The following is a 14348-nucleotide window of genomic DNA, read 5'->3' on the forward strand; positions in this document are numbered from 1 at the left end:
GACCAGGAGCAACCAGGCTGACTGGTTACCCAGGCATGAACCAAACATCACAACCTTCACAAGCCAACAGCTTGGAGCTCTAACTAAAACCAGCAGCTGCAGAGAGAAAACGTAGAGGTCAAAGCTCTACATATGCTTACATGGCCTTTAAATCCTCTTTTTGACTTGGGAGAGATAGACACAGTGGTCAGGCAGGAAACCTTCCCATGAGGTGTAATGCTCATTCTGAAATCCGTTGACCTCACATGAAAGTTCAGCAAATTCATCAGTGAAATTTTAATCAGTGAAGTTAAACCCAAAATTACTTGCAAGGGAGAAAACATTTTGGTTATGAATTGTGGTTCCCTCTTACCACTGAAGACATTTCTTCAGCACATGTTAAAATGACAACTTTGCATTTCTGATGTTACTACAAACACAGACAAAGCCTCTTCCTGAAGCAAGGAACTGTTATGCAGTAAACCAAAACCACCTCTGCAAAGGTATTCCCAAAAGGTCTAGCAATGGGATGGGAAATGAAGAGGATGAACATAATGAATGTTCCTTCAATTACAGAACTTTGGAAGGATAAGGAGCTATCACTCCAAGGGCTTCAAACTGGATGAAAATTCAACAGCCTCTCATCAACGCTTACCTCATCAGCAGAAGTAAAGCTGTCATCTGCTGTCACACAAGTCTGAAAGTGAATGAAAGTACCAAATATTTCTCCTGTTTTAAGAGTTTTCTGCAACTGTTTAACGACAAACTTGTTATGACAGCAAGTTCTTGAAAGAATTTACAAACAACTCAGTCTCCCTTAAGGCTGGGGAAAAAAAAGAAGTATCATTTTCAACTTAAGTTTGTTTTACTATAATCCACACTAAAGACAGCAGCTTTTAGGGTGCATTAGTCATCAGTACAAACTTTACTCCACGTAAACAGTGAGCAGAATTTCTACAATTTCTTCTTCTCTAGCTCACTTTATTCCCTGGCAGAGAAAACTCCAGGGGTGTAACTATTGAACACTATATAATTACTCACGCATACTCTATTTCCAACACCCACTGTTTTCCTTGGAAGAGCTCACAAAACCTAAGCATTGACAACAGGAACAGTGGTTCACATTACTGTGGTAACATGTGCCATAAATGTAGAAAAACAAAAGCATCAAAGAGTACTTTGTTCGTGAGGTACAAGAGGCTGCTTAATCCCAGGGTAACAGTCAGGCCACCTCAGACACGTTGTTGACAGGTTTCCCTGAAAAATGAGTCAGCTGCATGCCCTGGGGAAGTTCTCTCTCAATTAAAACAGTACCACAAACAGTCATTATTCTTCAGGTGCTATTGAGCCCAGGTGATGTTTCACTGAATCACCAGCTCCAACCCAGACTACGTCACTTTTTTTTCAGATAAGCAAACAGGATTTTAAGCAAAGGCACAAGACAAAAACACAGATTTGCAACTCAGCTGATCAGGCTTTGCTAAATAAATAAAAAAAACCTTTGAGTGAAATACAGTGAGAGGCTCCCCCTGCTTGAGAAGTCCAAATCTATTCCGATGCTATGGATGCAGGTGAAGGCTGCAGCACTCAGAGCTCCAGGGCTGATAGAAGTACAGCCCAAGCACTGCTTGGACACTGCAACCTTCACCCTGACACACAGCGAGGCAGTGACCTGTGTAATTGTTTTCCGGTAATGTAACACCTTCTGAGACCTGAGAAGCAGAGCAGCGACAATTCAGAAGTCACACCTAATGACAGTACAAATGCAAACAACAAGAAAAGAGGATACAGAAAGCAGGGGTGGAGGTGGGGAGGAAGTGTGATGTTTTAGGTAAGGAATGACATTCTAAGAGGGTGATGTATAAAATTGCTAGAATACATCTAGCTGTCAAGTTAAAGCATGCAGGGATGATCATCAGTAAAGGGTATGGGATTACAACATTCCATCAAATCTGAGTACCAATTTTCCCACCATCTTGCACCTGTTTTCCTCCTTCACACCTGTATATTACATCAGCACTATTTGGTATCTCTCTGCTTACACAAGCAATGCTGAAATGAAAGAAAAAAAAAAAGTTTAAAAAGAAAAACCTAAAGGAAAATTCATGGAGGCAGAATATGGATGTAAAGCAACTGCACATTCTTGGAAAGACAAAGAAGAAACAGAAGAAGTTGGAGAGGAACAGGCTATGGCACAAGTTAGTGTGAAGGGTCTATGAACTCCAAGTAACTTTGAACAGCACAGTTATTCTCCAACACAGAACTGAGAGTTGTGAAAAACTTATCAGCACAAAAGGAATACAAATACAGTATAAATTAGCTTATTTTTAAAAACTTCATAGTCCCCTTTTAGGTAGTTCCAAGTTATAAGGATATGAGGACATGACACAGGGAACTGCCATATTTATAAGCTACTGGGACGGTGTGACTGCCTGATACAGCTGCTACACGGCCCCTTCAGGGCAAGCAAGGCAAATTTCTTACTTCTTACACCACAAACTCAGTGAAATGGTATGTCATTACTAGTCCAATATCAGGCAGTTCCCTGATAAATCATTCAGCCATCAGTATTTTAAGTTCAAGCTTCTTAGCTCATATAAATACAATATCAAATATTTACAGCCTTTCACGTAAGACTGAAGGATTTAGCCCAAATTTTAATTGAAGGACTTTTCACATTTGGCTCAGAATGAAGAATGCTTGGGAAAAAAGCTCATCTGCAGGATTTTTAATTGTGGAGGAAAAAAATAATTTAAAGTTATAAAAGGCCTGAAATAGTGTTCAGCAATTCTGTAATGTCTTTGTATTAATATAAATTATTCCCAACTATGAAGCTCTAAGACGTCTTTTTTTTTTTTAGTTTTTAATTGGAAACAAATGTTTTCCTACTAATCAGAAATCTGAGCTCAACTAATAAAAGCTGCATAAGAGATAAAAGGCTGGTAAAAATAGGTTTGAGAGGAAAAATAAAAGATATTGCAGAAAAGTTGCTTTAAGTTAAAAAGGAATCAGAAATTTCCAGGGCAGCTTAGTCAAATAAACAAAGCCCAGACCAAACTATTAAATGACAATTCTACAGAAGCAGGAATGATTCAGATACGTCAAATAAATGTTGTTTCCCCTTGTCCACCTGCCCCCTGCAATCACCTCACATTCAAGTGTATTATTAGTTCTAATTCGATTATCTCTTCTCCAAGCTCCTTAGATCTTGAAATTATATTATAGCTAGGATGCAAGGGATTATTTGTTGAGGTTTCCTAATGGTAGCAATTACTTTAGAATTTCTAACACAAGCCAAAATTGCTCAAAAAAAGTCCACTGGCATACCAATAAATACTGTTTCAAAACCAATTGCTACACACCAGTATCTGGAAATGTTACAAAGCTTATTAATTTTTTAAATTTTTTTTAACACGGACAGATTTTACCTAGGAGTGCATTAAGGGGGCATAAAGGAAAATGCAGGAGGACATCAATCAGACATCCAGTCCTGGATTTACAGTGCTTGTTGACCACAACTTTGCTCTTTGTCTCCAGCCCTGCTGGAAGTTACTGCTCTGGGCAGAGCTGATAAACAACATCATGTGAGTGCACTGCACCCCACGGCAGAAAAGCCCAGCTGCTGAGTTTGCTCAGGCTGCCATCACCAGCAGCTTCAGGGAACCTGGACTGGGGAGAACTTGCAGGAACTGAGGCCTGTAAAGTTTAAGTCTGTCCACATCTTCCATGTTGCTGTAGTGGATTGACCCTTGGCTGGCTGCCGGGTGCCCACTGACCAGCTCTCACTCCTCCTACTCAACAGGAGAGGGGGAGAAGAAAAGAAGAAAAAGCTGATGGATCAAGATAAACAGGGAGGTCACTCACAAATTACCCTCATGAGAAAAACCTACTTGGCGTGGGGAAACTAATTTACTGGCAATTAAAAATAGTATAGGTCAGTCCGTAACACTTGTTTTTTGCTGCTCCTTAATCCTGACACTTGTTCTCATTCTCCAGCATGGGGTCCCCCTCTGAAGGGATACAGTCCTTCACAAACTGTTCCAGGGTGGGCCTTTCCCATGAGCTGCTGTTCCTGCCAGAAAACCTGCTCCTGGCGTGGGCTCTTCTTCCAGGGCTGTAGTTTCTGCTCCAGCATGGGCTCTCCACAGGCTGCAACTTCCTTCAGGGCACATCCTCATGCTCAGTGTGGGGACTCCAGGGGCTGCAGGTAGGTCTCTGCTCCCTCCGTGGACCTCCATGGGCTGCAGGGGCACAGCTGCCTCACCATGGTGTTCTCCAGAAGCTGCCAATGAAATCTCTGCTCTGGTGCTTAAACACCTCCTCCTGCTCCTCCACTGACCTTGGGGTCTGCAGAGTTGATTCCCCACATATTTTTCTCTCTCTCCTCTCTCACAACTGCTGCACTGTGGTTTTTAGCATCTCTTAACTATCCTATCTCAGAGGTGCCAGCAGCTTCACTGATGAGCTCAGCTTTGGCCAAGGATGGGGCTGTTTTGGAGCAAGCTGGGTCTGGCTGTGTCCAACTCAGGGGGCAGTCCCTGGCCTCTTCTCACACAGGCCACCTCTGCAGCCCCAGCTACCAAAACCTTGCCCTGTAAGCCCAATACAGAAACTCTGCCTTTAACTTAGCACTTAATCTCAAGATGCAGAGCATATAAAAACCCAAGTCATAAATGTCAGTCTTCAATGCTTTGGTACACAATCTCTTGATCCCCTTTCTGCCCCTGAAATACCAAGCCTACCAGAAATTCCAGTTATTTCCAAGAAAAACCTCATTAGGCTATTCTATCCAATGCCAAGATCATAAATCTGGGATAAAAGACTCCTGATGTTCCACGCAATCCTATAAATAGCATTTTAGTCTAAATTGGAAGAGCGCTTTGCCGCAAAGCTCCAGATCATCTCTATTTACTGTTCTCCAGTTTGTGCTGGGAAGCAACTTAGAAGTATGCAAAGCTGGATTCCTTCCAGGTTCAACTATCTGGGAGATGCACTCCTACCTCCAAGTTACAGTCTACCCAAAGGATAAGGTCAAGGTTTGATCTACTTTGGAAAAAACTGCCAAATGCAGAGGAATGCTGAATTCCCAGCTTTCCTCTCTCCATCTCTGCCTCCAATGCCACGCTCCCTGCCAGCATGGACATAGTCCATGAGCCACTGCTATGTTAAATGCCCAGCCCGGGCCTCAGCACAATTGTCCTTTGATTTGCCTAAGTATATTTGCTCATTCCTCCTATAAGAGCTTATCTGCACTATTTATAGAATGGCTTTACATTCTTATTAGTTGCCAGACAATGATTTTTAATACGTGTTCCATCACTACAAATACTCCTCTGCAAAGTTTTACACATTATGTAAAACAGGCAATTATCACTGCACAGATTAGAAGGTCATTCCAACGCCTATAAACTAAACAGTAAGTGGGAATTGGAGTCTGCATAGCTTATTTTTTTTCACCTATAGATTTGGCAAGCTCCAGACTAGCATTCATCCCACGTACTTCAAAACCTAGCCAGGGTACTAATTCACAGCACAGAATTGACAAAAACATATCTTTGATTTGTGCAATGTGTGATCCACACTACAGTCTGCGAACACAACATTTTCTTTTACCCAGTGATGTGACACGGTGGCTTCAAGACTTGATGCAGCTGCAGCATAGATGGGAAAATTTTTCAAAACATTTAAAAGTCTTTTCAATGTACAGCTGTCATCAGAAAAAGGAAAGGATTAGTCAGGTTTTTCCTTTATAGAAGGAGAAAAATTAGGACACAGAGCAATGGTGCAGCCATTTATATATCATACAGCAAAGTGCAACGCCTGAAATCAACAGTATATTGCACACTGGGGAGCCCTGGAAGCATCCCAGAAACACCCAACACTTGAAAGTGATGAAGAATTGTTCCACCAATCCAAACAATGTGACTTTAAATGAAACAGAAAATATTTCTCCAGGCGAGATCACAGCATATTCAAGTTACCAAAGTCCCTTCATTAGCACAAACAGTATTTCCTTTTCTGTCAGCAAGAGGAAGTCTCAGATCAAGGCAATTTCTCACATTCCAGTTGAGACCTATGAATTGCACTATAACCTTTCCCACTCAAAAATGAGGTTTAGCAACAAAAGCTTCACTTCCATTCTAAATGTGACAGGAATCAGTAAACCAAAATTACTAATTAAAACTCTGAAGGATCTATTTCTAAAAAATAAGCCTGAAACTCAGCCTTAACCTCTGTAAGATACTTCTGACTAACTGCAGATAAAAAAGGGCTTGGCGAGTCCCCCGTAGTCAAAATACTGTGGGGAAAAAATTCACACATAGTGATATGGTGAAACTTGCCTATTCACATTCATATTCCCCTCCAAATGCTTACATATTCATCTTGCTTGGTATATTAGGTAAATCTCAAAAAAACAAAACAGTCTCATCGAAAAACTAGGCAAAGAAAAAACAACTGATTTCCCCTTCAGTTTCCAGGTAATAAAAATATTTTCCAGTCAATAAATGCAGAAAGTTTTGTGCAATCTGATTTGCCCACAAGATTTACAGGACTCTGCTATTTGCTTTTAGAAAAATAATAAGCAGAAAGGTTACATTTGAACGCTTCATGTTCAGATATAACTGGTGCCTGCAGCCATCACACCACTATAACATGAATGCTAAGAAAGAGATATTTGATTTTTAAATCCTTTAATAGAAACCTATTTTTCAATGATGAATTAAAGCACAGGGAAATAAGGAGATTGCTTTTCCTAGTATTCCACTTACATTTCATTACTATCTGCATTAGACTGTAATAGTCCTATGGCTAATGTGCCATAGGAGTGGAGCATCCAGATTGTGATAATGTGCTGTTCAGAAAGCACAACAGTGCCAGACAAAAAAATCACTGTTAAAAAAAGAAAAAACAACACACCAAACAAACAACAAAACCAATTACCACACACACACAGTGGGAAGGGAGGGAAAAATATCAACTGCAGCACACACCTTTCACTCCCCAAGGATGTACGGTTTCAACCGTGTGCGTCAGGATGATACCTGGCGTAAAAGCTACAAACCCCTCAAGGTCTTCCGAACACCCTGAGACTAAAGGAACAGTTAAATCCTATCTTGCAGAGTTATTGCTCAAACTGGAAATTCCATGTTAAGTGTGCACTTGAGCTGTTCCCAGTGGCGGTAGAGAACACCTTCAATGCAGCAGTGGTATCAGGCAAACAAGAGTATCCAAAGTCCACGAGCTGAATACCGATGAGATTTCCCACATGGACAGAACCTGCTCACAGGAGCTGTGGCCAGTCAGCCCAGACTCATTTTACGCCAAAGCCCACTTGCACACATGGAGCCCTCATGGCTGGCAGGTCCCAAGATTTATTTTTGGGGGGCAGAGTAAAGTGACCATGACACCTGACACAGGGGTCATGCCCTTCTCCTGGAGAGAAGTGTGCACAATCAAGTGCCTGCACATCTACTTCCTTTCATTTGTTTGAGTGTGTTGATATGTAATAATGCTATAGAAAATAACAGCAGGGGGAAAAACCTGCATCACCTGGGACATGATACAGAAGGGAGTAGACTCTGTTCCTTGAGGAAGTAATTTTCACCAAGGACCTGCCCCCTCCAGGTACTGCTAAAAATGCTTTGTTAGCTTCTTTATTAGCAAGGAGACAGCAGCAGTCTTGGGCATCTGTGTACTTATTTTCTCATTTCCACCAAGAATTTAATTAACTGACATGAATTAAGTTTTCTGTTTGATCTGGAAATTCAGTTCAAATTAACATTTTTATGGATAGTTTAATACTAATGCTGAAAGATAATTTCCTTTAGAAGAAACTGCTTGGACTTACAACCAGAAGGACGAAATAGTGGAAACTAATCCACTGAAAAACCAATATTTTTATTTGCTGTTAGACAAGATTAACTAAAAAAAAAATTGCTTTGATAGCTTATTAGAGAAAGCTGGATGCTTTCCCTACAAGCTGTACCAAAAGATCTAAAAGCTCAACAGGACAAAAATACTTTGAAGAAGCCAGATAAGATGTCCAGGGAAGTTGTGAAATGTCAATATACACCAAAGCACTGTCTAAGCCACCCAACTGCTATAATTATCTGTTGTAGAAAATGTCCAGCTGGGACCCCGTCACTTTGAAATATTCACCACATTTTAAGTTACTGAAAACAAACGGGCAAAGTTATTAGCATTTATCTCTGCACCATTGCTTAATCGTATCCACTGCAATTTAACAAACAAAACTGTAACCTTTTTAAGCTTTTTAAATAAATTCTGTGCAAGCTTCCTAACTAACAAACATGGACATTAGCATTCATATTTAAGATTGGATTCCAAATTCCATAAGCATGAGGATAAAAAACTGAAAACTTAAGAATTTAATGCATTAAAAAAAATTAGATGATCCCTCATTGCTTGAAGTGTGCACATCTCAACAGCACATGATGTTACTACTTGCTCATGTAAAATAACATCAGCATTACCCTTTGACAGTCAATAATAAGAAAAAAGTTGTACATGCTTGAAACAGCATATGCACAATTGCCATCCTACCAAAAATCAAGATCAGAAAAATACGTTTGCCTGAATTATGAAAATGGAAAACAGAGAATGAAGCTTGTTTTTCTAGATCCTTCAGGCAGAACTTCCCAACCTTCTCTCAGAAGTCTCCAAACGAAAACTAAAATGTCTTATTTGTAAAATTCACACATTGATAGAAGCACAAGAGCCAGTAGAGAAGGAAAGGCACAGGACACAAACACCTTTTTGCCATGTTCAGATCCAGGCTTGAGATCTTGGCTCTACTGCAAACATAGTGGACAAACGCCTCAGGCAACACAGAATCATTGTCACAGCTGGAGTATCACTGAAACCAGAAAGCCAAATATACTCACCCTACCAGCTCGAGCTCAAAACCATGGAACCCATTAATCTTCCCAAACGTTAAGCAAAAACTTGAATGAATCATTAACTGTCCTCTTCTTTCAAGGAACCTAACAGATTCACTTTGTTTACAGTTGCCCCTTCCACCCAGCTGCCAGGTCCCTCCTGCTGCAGTGAAACCAGGCCAGAGTTTGCAGATCCCCGCACACCACACACAGCAAGTCAGATCAGTTTCAGTGATGCCAGAACAGCTGTGCTGATGTACACAGAACTGAATTTCTGTCCCATCTAGCAGAAACATCACTGCAAACCTGTTGTGCTCTTCCCTATTGCTCTAACTGCACTGTTCCCTACTTTTCCTCCTTTTTCAAACCTACTTGTATAGGAATATTTTATGTTAAGCTCCCACATTTCCCATGTGCTACAAATAAGAACGCTAAAATTTACTTCAGGAATATTGAGAATATTACGGTTGAGAATTCATGGGTTTAGGGACACACCTTCCCAAAAATAACCCCAAGACACAGTGGAATAACAAATCATGGTAGGAAGCTGAAGATGAGTTGCCTCTTCTGTGCTTACCTGCTTGTAAATTAGCTCACTTCAGGTGACTAACATTACTGCACAAATAGAGAACAAGTAGTGCTTCTTATCTCTGTAGTTCCTCCATAGGTAAATGAATTCTAGCTATCTGTATTAATTTTGTTATGCCACAGACCAATTCCCAAGATCCAACATCTACAGACTTTGTTTAATGATGCTACCTACCTAATAACCACACAGACACTAAAGTAAGCCATTAACAGCTACATATGGCGAAGCAGTACCAGGACCTTTCTTAATCACTGCAATGGGCATCACACAAAGGAGAAAAATAAAATTTCAAACAAAGTACAAAGGCAATAAAATGTCAGGATAATGAATTCAACAGAAAAAGCCACAATGTATGTGTATCCCATGCAAGTTACGACTACTTAAAGTGAGACATAGCAAATGCCAGCCACAGAAAGAGAGTCTTTTAGGTAAAAACACTCTAGATGAGTCACTGTGTCCAGCTGTGCAGTGATCCAACTGTATTATTATTTGCTTGTGTCTGTATCATCCTGAGGTGAATTCCTCACATTCCAGCAGAAGGAAGTCCCACCAGCATTTTGCACTAGCCTCACCCAGTGGGAACACTGAAAGAAGGTTGTCCCCATGGATTCAGTCACACCCCACTGCTGGCTCCTCCTTGGAGCTCACAAGCACCTCTATGCAACTGCACCAGCAGCTGGATTAGTTAAACTGATCAAGGTTACAGGAACTCAACAAGAACAAAAAGTACCATTTCCCACTCCAAACCACTGCATGGCTACACAAATGCAGGTGAAGCACTGTGGGGATTTGAACTGGGATGAAGACGAGAAGTGAGCAGCAGAGACAAGGCAGGAGCAGTCATTTGTGTTGGCACTAATTATTTGTGAAACCACGGCTGAAACTTTAACACAAATAATGTGAGAAGAACTGCTGAAATACAGTTACATTTTGTCACACTGGTAGAAACTTAGCCACGGTAAATTATGAATTGAAGCTGTGTACATGTACTGATGAGCTGCAGACTACAATACATTATCTTGACTGCTGCGGGCAGAATTTCATATTTAATGACCAAAAAAAAAAAAAAAAAGACATTTAACTCCCTGCTTGCAGCTCACTGAAGAGCTCGTTAACTTTTATTAACTTGGCTCTTCCAGCCAGTCTCCTTTAAAAACTGAAGTAATTCAAGGACAGGTCTATGAGTCTAGAGAAACCTTTACTTCGAATCCAGCACTTACCAGTTAAAATACTCAACCTGGATTATAACAGTATTATATGAAGAAATAAAATAAGAAATTCGGGTAACCCTGGAGCCTCCCGTAAGGGGTAAAACTCTCAGCCTTCCATGCAAAGTTGTTACAACAAACAGAAAAACCAAGGGATTGAAGAAAGTTTCCCATATTTCCCTAGATGCCTCAAGGGAATGCATTTGATTTGAGCACACTTTTCCCCTACTATCACCAAAGGTAAAGAGAAAACACCACAACTACTTTATGTGGGACCTTTATTCTATTTTCTCCATCTTGCAACTAATCATCTTAGTCCATGCCCAGAGAAACAAACCGAAAAAACACTGCCCATTTTTTGTCAAGTCTAAGTCTGAAATACAAGGTACCACCACAGTACTGTCTGCAGTGAATCCAGGCAGTAACTTCCCAAGTGTCATTTACTGCTGGAGAATTTAAATGTAGTTATCCTTGACTGGTCCAAAATTTACACATCTCGTAGGCCCAAACAGTGCAGTGACCAAACATATGCCTCCTCTTGCATTCCATAAAAAAAAAAAAAGCTAGTATCAAACCAAAGTTTTCTCTCAGATTTCTCTCTCACACTGAAATACTGCATTCCTTTTTAATTCTGTGATTTCAATTTAGTTGTCCCATCTGCTAGAAGTGTTTTAATACAACATCTCTTTTTATACCCTAACATCAAGGTGATGTTGCCAATTAAGTTCTGCTGTAGCCATCTGTAAGAGGAAGAAGGGAGGAAAGAAGTAAACATGAGTATTTCTTCATTAATTTTAAACAACTTGGATTTCAACCACGATTTTAGTGATGGAAAAAAAGAAAATAATTAGTACATTTATATTCTACATGGATTTCTCTAGGAAAAGTAACATTTGAACTATTTTTAAAATTCAGGAAGGTTTCACATCTCATTAAATGTTTGGCTTCGAATTAGAATGCCTGTCAAGAGAATTTTATACTGGCATGATTTATCATTTTATTCAACACAGACTTTCAATTTCACAAATAAAATAATGGCAACTTTTAAAATTTCTTCACAACTTCACATTCACCTTCAAACTTACAGAGCACGTAAAGTGTTACCCTCTGACAATAAATGACTAATGGTAATTTTTTCCTCTAACGAATCGGATATTATCTAAATATGGTAAGGGTCTGGAGTTTCCTTTAGTTTCCCAAAAATTCAAACAATAAACTCTACACACTCAGCTTCACTGCAATTAGAAGACTATGGAAAACAATCATAGAACGTTTTTCCTAAAAAAATTGAGTAATTCAATTTTTAAACAGCACAAGATTTAAAAAAGTATGGAAATGTGAGACATTATAAATCAAAACACACTGTTCAGCTCACTTCATGTGGTCACTAAGCAAGCCTCCCAGGCCTACTGGAGGATTTTCTGATGTTAGCCTCAACAGTCAGACTGAAGACAAAACCAGAATCGCAGGTCTTGCACTGGGAGACAAGGTGGATACCCATGCTCACACTGCCTAACTCTTTGAAGGATTTAGTCTTGTAAACCACCTATTTATCAACCTCTTATGATACAGAAAATTAAATTTAATTTAACTTGTGGCATAGGTCACAGCCACAATGAAAACAGACTAGCCCATGAAAAAGCAAAATTAAATTCCACAATTCTGTCAGACTGTTGAGCTACCCCATTAAATCCACATTTCAACCCATGAAGCATTGGTAATGGGGTTCTTTTAAATGGCATTCTGCAGGAATTTCTTCTGCAGGGATTGAATTTTCATCTCCATAGTAGCTGTGCTTACTGCAGGCCTTATAACAAGCTTCTGATGTAGAATGATGGATGCAAAAAGACACTCTCTTGGCTATTAACTGTGCTTCTAAGCCTCAGTCTGAAAATAAATCTTGGGAAAATTGGAGGGTAGAAGAATCCTTTCCCCCCCAACCTTATGTACTACTTATAAAAAGTTACATGGTTAGGACCTTCAGTCTTAAAGAAGTTTTTAACTTGATACTATATATGAAATATGCAATTAATACACTGTGCTCCTTTGTAACATTTACCCCCCAAGAAATTATATTCTAACTAAAACACTTTTTCAAGGGAAAGAGGAGGATGCACTTGAGGAGTGGGATTTAAAATCTTTACAGTTTAGTAACACCAATTTGAAAACACTTTGGTAAACATAAACACTTCACACATCATCCCCCAAGTCTCAGTGGATTCACCTCACATTCACAGTGGGCTTCCTAGTCTTTTACAGTCCATTTTTCTCTTTACTGAAAACAATACTGAGAATTAGTCATTTCTGCAGAATACAGCCCTTCACGTACACCAGATGCCTAATGTTGCATGGTGTGAAGAAAAAAACCTAATGTCTACTCAAATTACTGTATTTATCACCAAAAACTGTCAGCATTTTGCAGCTTTTGTAAATGTTTTCTTCAGAATACTTGAATGGTTTTTAATGTTAAGATCTTAATATTGCTTGTCAAAATGCAATACCAGCTTCTAGAAGAGCTAGCAGCTAATTAGCTCAGTTAGTAGCAGCTTGAGATACCACCCAAACAATGACCAAAATTAATGCTTTTTAACAAGGGAGTAAAAAAAAACAGGAAAAAAACCCTCAAAGCTTTAGAACTGAGAAAGAGTATTTCCTCATGTTTTTCAAAGCTTTCCCTTTCAATTCCATTGAATCTGTTCCTAAAAATAAGTATTTTTAAGGGTTTTGGTGTTACATCTTTTTGAACAGTTCTTACAGCAGTTCTATAAAAGTCCTGCCTGGCTAGTGAGGTACGTGCAAAACAGACAAGCAGAACTTCTGCCCCTTCGTCCTTCTCTGGGAGCAGCACAAATCAAAAATGAACAGTGAGCAGTGCTGAGGTCAAGTAATTCACTGGGATGAAATTATACAACTCTTGGAGAGGATGTTCAACCAATCACTGCAGAATCTAAGGAAGTAATTAGGAAGCTTGCCTTTTTTTCTTTCAGTATAAAAGGGTAACAGCTGAGCCCAGTTCTACCTTCACTCCTTTTGTTTACTTACAGAGGTGTTTCATTAACTGACTTGTTACAATTAGAGCAGCCTCGTGTTATTGATGAGTGGTTGGAAATAAAGGTACTTGCCTATAGCCACACATTACACATAAGGGCAGAAAAATGACACAGTAACAGGCAAATGCCGTAAATCTTAAATTATTCATAACCTATTCAATACAAAATAAACTGGTCCTAGAAAATTACTTCTAATAAGAAAGGAATTAAATTTTTAAGTTATCCCCACAAATTATTTAGTTCTTCTACAAACCCAGTATTTAGCAGTTGCAAATAATTAAGATGTGAAAGACAAAATAAGTGTTTAATCAGTTCCTAATTAGATACATGTGCCAGATACCACAAAGGATGGCACTACTTTAGCAAAGAAAAAACAAATGTTCAACACACTGAAGTAAACAAGAACAGCATTTAACATCAATAATTTCAAACAATCATTGATTATCTCAAGCCGTTTTTTGTAAACTTGCAAGAGGCATTTTGGATTTTGAAGTTAATTGTAATCTAGAAATAATCTAATTGTAAAACCTAACCAGCAGTGCAGCTGTGTACTTCCAGTCTCGTTATTTCCACAAGCCTATTTTTGCTCTTATTCTCATTTAGAGCATTAAGACTCTAAAAA

General features: G+C 39.3%; 1 protein-coding gene across 3 annotated transcripts in view; it reads right to left on the reverse strand.

Annotated features, from left to right (window-relative positions):
• Nucleotides 1-14348, reverse strand: part of USP6NL (USP6 N-terminal like) — a 112507-nt gene that overhangs the window by 74542 nt on the left and 23617 nt on the right. The gene's annotated exons all lie outside the window — the stretch shown is intronic.

Source organism: Corvus cornix, chromosome 1A (genome assembly GCF_000738735.6).
Source record: "Corvus cornix cornix isolate S_Up_H32 chromosome 1A, ASM73873v5, whole genome shotgun sequence".
Classification (NCBI taxonomy): Eukaryota; Metazoa; Chordata; class Aves; order Passeriformes; family Corvidae; genus Corvus; species Corvus cornix.